Source organism: Neophocaena asiaeorientalis, unplaced genomic scaffold (assembly GCF_003031525.2).
Source record: "Neophocaena asiaeorientalis asiaeorientalis breed wild unplaced genomic scaffold, Neophocaena_asiaeorientalis_V1.1 scaffold408, whole genome shotgun sequence".
NCBI classification, from domain to species: domain Eukaryota; kingdom Metazoa; phylum Chordata; class Mammalia; order Artiodactyla; family Phocoenidae; genus Neophocaena; species Neophocaena asiaeorientalis.
Window position 1 is genome coordinate 1,346,502 of NW_020174918.1, and position 11,292 is coordinate 1,357,793.

Here is an 11,292-nt window from a genome sequence, read left to right on the forward strand (position 1 = left end):
GAACTTGTGTCCCCTGCATCGGCAGGCGGACTCTCAACCACTGCGCCACCAGGGAAGCCCTACATGTTTTGATTCTACATAATACATTTTCATTTTTAATCTGTTTCATGTATTTTTAAAAATTTCACCTATGACTGCTATTCTACACTGTGTGTAATTTAATTAGCTTTATTTTTTTAATATGTAGTTTAATAAAATAACAATACAGTGACTAAGTTTTAGTCATCTTGCCAGATAATTTGAATCCCAAGAAAAATCATGGAAAGTTTGGGGAATGACTCAAGGTAATTCATGTCTGAAGGATCGTTAGTTGATGATTTCTTACCAACCTATTCCAGTAGTTAAATGATTGTCCTAATTGTGTGGGTTTTTTTTTTGTCTGTTGGGTATTTTTTGTTTGTTTGTTTCCAGTTCTTGCTTAGTGTTCTTTCAGAATTTTTTGATTCTTAACCATTTCAAAGAATGGACATTCAACTTCCCACTTATTTTGTGGAACTGTACTCCCACACCAATCATCTCTCATCAAAGTCCATGTTTAGAGAGTAATGATTTATAGTTATCACAAACAAAACCTGATTGTGATGATAAAAGGATTTTTCTGATTTAAGGTGTGGAGTTGCTAGAAAAATAGTGTATTCTAGTGTTTATAAGTTCAGCCTGTCACATACTACCTGTAAAACCTTGGGAAAGTTACTTAGCCTTCTCATTTTTCAACTGGAATTATTAATACTCCATACTTCAGTGAGCTATATTGTGAGGATGAAATGAGCTAATACTGCTAAAGAGCTTGGAACATTGTCTAACTCTTATTAAACATTCAGAAAATACCAGAAACCTATTTCTATCAGTTACTTATGAAAAGCTTCACAAAAGATACCAAATTTTAGAAAAATTTTGAATATAGGAGAGGGTAAAAACTTTTAATTATTATCTTGGGAGATGTTTTGAGTAAGAAAAGATGAAAAATATCAAAACATTAAGAAATTAAATTTCTTAGACAGACAAGAAACTGAGTTAAATTTGAAGATAATCAGCAAGACTCTTCAGGTAATAAGAAGACAAGGTCAGTGAAAATAGGGAAAAACAAACTTTACTTCTGGTGCCAAGGAAATACTGAGGAAGATCATAAAAGATCCCACACATCTACCTTAAGCATCATTCAAAACCAAGCTTAAGTCTGACTTCATTCCAGACCTTTCCCAACAACTCTACCTTCTTCTTGACCTCATAAAGCACAATTTACCTGGCAATTCATTATTGCCTGAAGGAAATCTCTGGTGAATTTTGGTTCTCTTTGTCCTCTCTCTTTGCATTTATTTACCTCTGATTTATCGGTCCATTCATTAGCTTTTCTTTAATCCCATTACTACTCCTATAATTTAGGCCCCCTTCATTCTCATCTTGACTTTACAATAGCTTCTTAACTCATATTCTTAACTCTAAACTTGACACCCCTTCCTCAATGACTTATCTTTATTTCTATTCCTTTCCCTATCTATCTGTAGTTTGTCACCAGAATAATGTCACAAAGTCCACAATTGCCGCCTTTCCTCCAAAACCTTTTCAGATGTCTGTCTCTTACTAAACTGAGCTGTTACATTTTATGTGCTCTCTTTAGCATTTAAATAAGAAGATCTATTACAAACTGAAAAAAATATTCCAGTTTTCCTACTATTTTTTGGCACATTTTGAGTACTTCTAAGCAAAGAATCTATCCTAGCACTATTTATTTCATAGAGTAGTATTGCCTAAATTTACTTTAAATTAAAATAAACTGCTGTCTAATTGTTACTTATCTGTGTATCTTATCTTCTTACTTTTTCTTCCTTGAGGTAGGAGATCAGACCATATTTTCTCATTCCTTCCACAGCACCTAACAAAATACTATATCTAAAGACTCATTACATTGTTAAATTGAATTAAGTTGAATTGGAAATTTTAGGAGCTGGAAGAAGAGATAGTCAAGTTCTTTTTCTTTGATTTTGTTTCTTACTTATAGTAAATTTTTGGATCATGCACCTAAATACACAGAACTTCATTTTTCTCATCTCTTAAATGTCAGTGGTGGTATTTCCTTTCCTTCCTGGGTCCTTTTGGAAATAATTAATGTATTTCATAAGGGTTTGGAAAATGCTGGAGAAGAACACTATTAATCATCATCAGTAGCAACAGGAGAAAAGATTTGTTAAGTACTAATATATGAATGATTCTCTGCAGAGCAAGATAATTAGGCAAGCTTCTTGTCTTCTCTGAGCCCCAAATTAAAAATGCACAACAAATCCAGGTGTAATATAGTCAAAGAAAAATATACTCAAGGGCACCCAAAGACAAATGCCAAAACCAGACTGTGAACTTCCTGAAGCCAGGAATTAATATACAGTGCATTAAGAAAATTATCAAACTAACCATATCTTGAGATAATAGTTTCATCATTAGCATATATTAGATAGACTTGGAACCAACTCATACAGATACCTTAGCAATGAAGGTTAAATGAAGATAGCATCAAGGCAGGGAAAGAAGCTTCAGATTCATAAACAATCCTGAATTGACTAGGCTGCTGGAGTGGAACCAGAATGAGGTGTGTGTATATGTGTATGTGTGTGTGCCCTGAGGAGTGATGGTGGTGGGGGTGGTGATGAAGAGGGCAAGGATTTAGAACAAACATCAGGAGGAAGCAGGTTCTCTATATAAATGTGGACCATTAACGATTCTTTAAACACAATAAACTTGTTTAAGGAAAGAGGAATGCCCACATGGGTGAAATCTTGGCAGAAGAAGTTCTTTGGCAATAGTGATGTCATAAAGGATTTGGGTTTGAACAAGACTGTAGAGTAGGAGTAATAGGTATTAGATCCTAACCTCCTATTAGCTAAACAGTGAGTCTGTTATTCTAGTTCCATGTCTTGGACAGATCTCTGGCACCTTTAGGAGAATAAGGAATAATCAAGAAAGGGAATCTTTTACTGAACTTATCACATAATTAATTAGTTGCATAAAAGGAAAACAATAATGAAAAGCCAGACTGAATAGTTTGATAGAAACTTCAGTTTCTGACCAGTCATGCTAGCCATGTGTCAACACGTGGCCACTGCACTGCTTCCTATTAATCCTGGGTTTAAAATGGTTCATAATGGTGTTAGTCCCAGAAAAATTGAGTAGGACTACTTAGCCCCTGGCTACAATGGGCATCTCAGGTCCAAAGTGACTGCTTTTTGAGTCTATTCCAGGGGGCTGGCAGGACCCCAGGCATTTCACAACTGAATCACTTTGACCCAAAGTCATTTGGTCAATCATGGTTGACAAAAGGTAACAGAGACTTTCTACTGTTCAGAAAACAAATGGATCTCTTGGCTGTTTTCATAAAGATCGACGGGGACTTAAAGTAGCCTGAGGTTAATATTATAAATCTTTCTAAAAGAGATTTTCAGAACATATTCTTTATCCCAGCATTGGATCAATCTCACAAAATGACATGTTTTCAAACTACAGTGAAGCGAAACAAGTTATTCTTGAAAAAGTTGAAAATATTGAGAAAGCTTTTCCTTTCCTGTTTTTTTTTGTGTTTATTTAACCTTTTATTCTTTTCTTTTTTTTTTTTTTTTTTTTTTTTTTAACCGGGGCACAAACCAGTGTCTCCTGTGTCGGCAGGCAGACTCTCAACCACTTCACCACCAGGGAAGCCCTAACCTTTTATTCTTGAACATCAGCTAAAGCAAGAGCTCAAACAGAAATGCAAGTTGAATATGGATTTACCTTTTCATAAGCTTTGTGCCTACTCATCTAATCTTTATTGGTATCCATAGATTCCTTGGATGCTTACAATAGGTATAACTCTATGGTAGCTTGCATGAAGTGTAGGCTTTTAAAACTGTATGGAATAAGAAAAACAAAAACAAAACATGATAAAAGAATCCAATCGTAATTCATGTAATCATAAGCACCTACTGTAAAATTAAAATTCACTGGGAACGTTGACAAGTAAATATTTTGGCAGTATCCTATACATGTCAATTAAATAAGAGGAGAGTTAATAATAAAAAATAACTTTGAGCTTTGGATTAAAGGATATTTTGAGGAGACATGAGGGAATCTAAATTAAAATTGAAAGAGCATAAGGACAAGACTTCAGGAAAGAATAAATACTGTAGACAAACAGAGCAAACTATATCATATTTATACCACTTCCTGATAGGTCTTACAATTTTATTTTGTAAAATACTAAACATTTGCCCCGTTTTCCCTCTTGTATTTTTAATTCAAACTTGTTTGCATCTCCTCTTACACTGGAAAGTTTTTGGAAGCAGAATTATCTGACTTTCAGCTGTAGCAGCAGCACTTACTGCTATAACCAAAATGAATGAACATTTAAATTGTCCTCTGAATAATATGAAGCCATGTTTACAGCCCTGACTCTGTTCCCCTCCTTACATGGCTCACAGTCTCGGTTTGCTCATTACTCCTGATCGTGTCCTTGTGTGTTCAGAGATATGTGAGAATTGTTCCTATCCCACCTTAAATCTAATTTAGAGCTGAAAGCAAGTTTCAATTTCATTCCCTTTGAGGTTGTAGGACAACATAGTAGCTACAATCATCAGTTGTTTAAGAATGCTTTGTCTTTTAGCCAGACTGTCTGGCTGGGGAACTGTACCATGAAAGAAGTCTAGAGAGTATCTTCATCAACCACTATTGTCTGGCCATAAGAACTTTGCTAGGAAGATGATCCTTCAATTCTTCTTATTTTGAAAAAGAAAACTTGGTCAAGAAAGCTCTCTATGAAACAGATAGATTAAATAAAGCTGTTTTTAGTGATAGTGACAAAATAAAGAGCCAGTAAAGAGGTCTACTAAGTAGGTGGATTTTATACAGAAAATATAAATTTTAGAAAATTTTTAAAAACTAGAATCAATTTGATGGTATTTTGGATTTTTGATATAAAATGAGCCTTCTGTATATGTGTGTGTATATGTAAGTGTGTATGTGTTTATGCACACATACTTATGTGTGTGCATATGTGTCAAAAATAACCTGACCAGTATAAAAATTCTTGTCAAATAAGAGATAAAGGTTGATGAAAGTTGGAGAGTCAATCTATCTATAGTATAAAGGAATATATATATATATAGGAAACTCTTATATCTCAATGAAAATGTAATTCAACGGAAATTTCTTTTAATGTCTTTAGTCTTGTATTTATAGAGTCATTAATGGTGTGAAGGGGTCCCTTAAATGTGTAGTATAGAGATGGGGGAATTTCCATGACAATAATATTATCTAATTTGGAAATTAAAGAATGAATCTCCTTTCCAAATATCTATAGGGGATGGTCTTTCTTTTCTGAAAATCTGCTGCATTTCTATAGTGTCTATTATAGGATGAAAGGAATGAGTTTTTTTAATCAAGATGTTATTGACTCTAATAGAGCCTGAAAAGAAGTTGCTCTGACCCTCCTCCAATACTTTGAGATCAAAGTTGTCTTTAAGTTTTGGTTTCCATTCTGGCTCTCTTCTGCCTCTTCCTAGCCATTCTGAGTCTCAATTTTCTCATCTGCAAAATGAGGTAATTGAGTGTAATCATCCCTAATATCAAAAGAGAAAAATAAAAAAGAATAAGAAGGAGAAAGAGGACACTTAGTAATACTTGGATACTTTTGCTTCATGGTCTGGTAGAGAGAGACACCATTTGTCATCCACAGATCGTGCACTGCAGTAAATGTGGCGAGGTAGCAAGTGCAACTCATAGCTCTGAGGCTGAATGCATGCTCATTGTTATGTAATTTTTCTTTGGGGCCAGGTGGGTGCACTGTTTGCCAGGAATTAATACTTCAAGAATACAACAGTGCATACCCAGACAAAGAGCTTGGTTGGGAGGTCTTTGCTCAGGAAACAATTAAAATGTATTTGTACTGAGTGATAAAAACCTTCCCCAAATGTTAGGCACTGCAGCAAAGTACAATGTTTGGTTGTGCTTTTCACGTAACAATGTAAATGCTATTCCCTTTCACATGTTGGATATTATAGGACTAAGTTATTGACATTTAAAAAAAAAAAGGAAAAGTTTTAGAAGAACAATTCATCAAGTGCCCAAATGTCCAAATGTTTAATATGTTGCAGTTTTTAACTCCACATGGAATTAGAGACTTATGAAACTATATGAGATAAAAGGAAGGGACATAGGATTGATCATTTGAGAAGTGTTCTTGATCCTAGAAGTTGTCAATTGGAATATTATTCTCCTTTGACAGGATAGGAACTCTTAGTCCATTTCAAAAGGGCTTTTGCAAAAACAAAGGTCTTGCAAAACCCAGGGGCCAAGATGGTCCTTTGACCTTGTGTCTTGTTTCCTTTGGCAAATTTACTACTGAGACACAGGGATGCTTAGCCCCAGATCCTAGAGCTAATGAGAACAGAAGAAAGAACTGCACCTCCTACAAATGAGTCATCCTGTTAGCAGTAAGGTAGGTATTCTTCACTGTAGACTTCAGTCACCATTTTCAATGTTGGCTCATGTTGTTCTAAAGTTTTCTAGGACTTTCTTGCCTATTGCAGCCTGAAAACAAAAGAGTTTTGGAAAAACTTTCTTGGATCTACAAAGCAAACCCTTCCAACATGATTAGTTTGTCAGAGGTTGTACACTTTGTGCAATGCTTGACAAATTATCTCAGTCATAGCCACCCTTTGTTTTCTTCAGAGCAAATTTTGCAGCATCACTTGTGATAGGAGCCACTGTGTGCTAACCCAAGCCAGGTAGTCTCTCATCCAGAAGGAGAAAATCAATTTTAATTCTTCAAAGAAGAGCAGTAAGTGGTATTTGTTATTTATATTTAAAGAAGAGTCATTAAGCATATTTTTTCTCTCCACCTAGGGGCTTAAAGAGGGAATTTACAGGAAACAAATAGATGTGGGTTAGATTAAATGTAAGACCAATTTAGATATAAAGGCCAAGTATCAGACAGATGACTTTGACATTCTGAGAATAATCTTAAACTCAGGGTTGAATATAAAGGGAGAGTCTATCTGAATATCTACTGTTATTTTAGTGGCAAATTTAGTAGGTCAGACCACTAAACTCAGATCTGGATTGTAGTTTATATTTTTATGTGACAAAATTTAGCTTTCACACATATGAAAATTTTGTTCACAATGGAATGCCACTTTCAGCAATGAAGATTCACGTATGTTACAACTTAGTTACGTTCAGTTACAGAAAATAGTAGGAAGTAGGCACTCAATATTTGTTTGAATGAATGCTTACACAATGCATGTTCTAGGGAATGTGGAATCTCAGGTGCCTTATTTTATGCTGAGGACAGTATGTTATTTTCAGCTTTAGTTAACATTCCATTCTTGATCTTAATTTTTTTTTTCTTGGAGAGGCTATTTAATTCATCATCTAATGAACATGTGATAATACATAAAAAATGAAAACATACTTATAGGCCTAAAAGTACTAACAGAGTTATGCCTTCATTCTGGGACAAGGCATTCCATGAACATATCCCAGAAATATGATGAGAGTTTCAGATAAACATGTTCTGTTGGTGTCAAGAAGTAAAATCCATGAAAAACAAGCAGTATAACAACACAGAGAATAGTATAAACATATCTATAGGTGACAGAGAGCAAGATAAGTGGATCAATAATTAGGCAGATGTTTATGTTGAACACTTAGTATATACCTGGCTTGTAGTAGGAATATAGTTAATATTTTTAAAGCATGAATAGGTATTTCGTTAAATAGATTGATGACTGTCATATAGCATAACACAATGCATGAGAACACAATTTAGTGTCAGACCTAAAAATTGAGTCTGAGCTCAGGTATTTCATACTTTTGAAATATAGGGCAAGTGACCTTGAACTTTAGTAGTTCATTAACTATTTCTCTAAATATACATTCAGCATCTCCTATGAACAGTGTTCTTACCTATATGTTCACTGGGCTTCTGAAGAAATGTCCCAGTTTAGTTGAGGAGATAAAAACTAAACACATTAATCCTGTGAGACTCAACCTGGAGTCCAAAAACCTCCTAAAAGATTCATGTGTAAATTTCAGTGGGTTATGAATTTGAATGGGGAAAAAATTGCATCTTTCTCTTCATTAACTTCTAAATAAAATTTAGTGTTTACTTCAATTGTGAATGTAGGCTACAAACCACAGTATTATTATTATTATTTTTTTTAAACATCTTTATTGGGGTATAATTGCTTTACAATGGTGTGTTAGTTTCTGCTTTATAACAAAGTGAATCAGCTATACATATACATATGTTCCCATATGTCTTCCCTCTTGCGTCTCCCTCCCTCCCACTCTCCCCATCCCACCCCTCCAGGCTGTCCCAAAGCCCCGAGCTAATATCCCTGTGCCTTGCGGCTGCTTCCCCCTAGCTATCTACCTTACTACGTTTGTTAGTGTGTATATGTCCATGACTCTCTCTCGCCCTGTCAAAACTCACCCTTCCCCCTCCCCATATCCTCAAGTCCGTTCTCCAGTAGGTCTGTGTCTTTATTCCTGTCTTACCCCAGGTTCTTCATGACATTTTTTTTCCTTAAATTCCGTATATATGTGTTAGCATACGGTATTTGTCTTTTTCTTTCTGACTTACTTCACTCTGTATGACAGACTCTAGGTCTATCCATCTCATTACAAATAACTCAGTTTCATTTGTTTTTAAGGCTGAGTAATATTCCATTGTGTATATGTGCTACATCTTCTTTATCCATTCGTCCGATGATGGGCGCTTAGGTTCTTTCCATCTCCGGGCTATTGTAAATAGAGCTGCAATGAACATTTTGGTACATGACTCTTTTTGAATTTTGGTTTTCTCAGGATATATGCCCAGTAGTGGGATTGCTGGGTCATATGGTAATTCTATTTGTAGTTTTTTAAGGAACCTCCATACTGTTCTCCATAGTGGCTGAACCAATTCACATTCCCACCAGCAGTGCAAGAGTGTCCCCTTTTCTCCACACCCTCTCCAGCATTTATTGTTTCTAGATTTTTTGATGATGGCCATTCTGACTGGTGTGAGATGATATCTCATTGTAGTTTTGACTTGCATTTCTCTAATGATTAATGATGTTGAGCATTCTTTCATGTGTTTGTTGGCATTCTGTATATCTTCTTTGGAGAAATGTCTGTTTAGGTCTTCTGCCCATTTTTGGATGGGGTTGTTTGTTTTTTTGTTATTGAGCTGCATGAGCTGCTTGTAAATTTTGGAGATTAATCCTTTGTCAGTTGCTTCATTTGCAAATGTTTTCTCCCATTCTGAGGGTTGTCTTTTGGTCTTGATTATGGTTTCCTTTGTTGTGCAAAAGCTTTGAAGTTTCATTAGGTCCCATTTCAAACCACAGTATTATTAACAGTATTGTTAACTCAGGCTGTCAACAATAGGTACCACAGATATTTTCACATTGCATTACTGTTGCCACAGATACCTTGAGATTTCACTCAAAATTATAGTAGTTATTTGAATTGCTGCTGAATTTTGTTCTATGTGAGACAATCATACACAGAACTCATCACAAATTTAGATTTTATAATATATTGTAACTGAATTTTAATGTAATTGGTTTCTTGTATAATCTTATATATTTTATTTTATCACTTAAAATTATTATTCTGGGAATGAGTCATAGCCTTCACCCAGCTGTTAATGGAATTCATGGCATAAAAAGGTTAAAAATCTCAGGAATAAAGAGATGAGTTGGAGGAGAAAGAAACATGATTATTGTCTAATGATTGAATTATACTATACAAATAAATTAGTATGCTAGGTAGCTGCAGAAGAAAACCAGACTTCCTGAATGTTGAAAAACAATGGCTACCTATGTGTGTTAGGGTGACCTAAAAGCATTGGAATAAATTTAGTATAATTGGTAATGTGTTCTGGCAAAGGGATGTTCACATTAATTTGGTTATGTACTCCTTAAAAGAATACTTTAAGTTGGCTTCTGTTTTTTTTATTATAAATGTAGTTAAAATGAATATAAATTCTGGTGCACTGTAGGTAATAATACTTTTAAATAAAACTATTAAAGATTTCCAATGAAATACAATGACAAAGTAGTTTAATACCCACCAGTGTTTATTTAACATGGTTTATGAATTAGTTATGATTCTATAGTTGGAAACTTTATATCCATCCTTTAACTTTTTAAAATCACATTTCCACTCCTCTTCCCTTGCAGAATTGTATTTTTTAAAAATAGTACATATGTTATTATTGATTGATATTTTATTGATCAACAACATATTTTTGAAACAAGTTATGTACATAAATTGAATTTAAAAAATTTTTTTTAACCAAAGAGCTCTAAATTTTAAAATACTACTTACAGAACATGTTACGATGATTATTATTAGATACTATCAAAGCATAAATGTAATATAATTTTATTTTCATACGAAGATATGTTTTTATTTACATTGTATGCTGGAGTAATAGAACTTTCTAAAAATACATTTACACAAACTTTTTAAACGTTTTCTTTTTTTGGAAATTATTGCTGTTGCTATCATTCAAAGTGTCTGATGTATTAGTTTCTCACGGTTGCTGTAACAAGTTTACACAAAACTTTTGGTTTAAAACACAGATTTATTCTCTTGTAGCTCTGGAGGCCAGAAGCCAAAAGTCAGTATCACTGAGCTGAAATCAAGGCATCAATAGGGTTGCATGCTCTCTAGAGGTCTTATTGGAGAACCTGTTCCTTCACTGTTTCAGCTTCTGGTGGCTGACAGCATTCACTTTGCTGTACAAATGTAACATAATTTTTTATAAATAAATTTTCATTAAAAAAGTAATATACTATTTGAAAACATCATTTAATAAGATGTTGGGAGGCATGTGGTGAATGGTTTGAAATGATGATCACAATCTTTCCTCCCATCCTGCAGCCCCTCTGCAGTGTGACTTTGTATCTCATCCCATTAAAAGGTAGAGTCTAATTTCCTCCTCTTGGGTATATGTTGGCTCAGTGACTTGCATTGACCATGAAATGAAGGTGAAGTGTAGGCAACTTGCAGGACTAAGTCTTGAAAGGACTTAGATTTTCTATCATTGCCTTTTTCAAACACTTCCATCACCAAGTTAGGAAGCCCCAATTAGACTACTGATTTCTTAGGAGAATATGGGGAAAGAAACTCTGAAACTACATGAGAGGTTGAGCCCAGCCCTCCTAGGATCTACACCGAGCACCACCCTTGCCAAACCATCAGCTGATTATAGCACCATGAGTGAGCTCAACCAAGACAGGCAGAAAGACAATGTATAAATGATCATAAGAAGTAAAA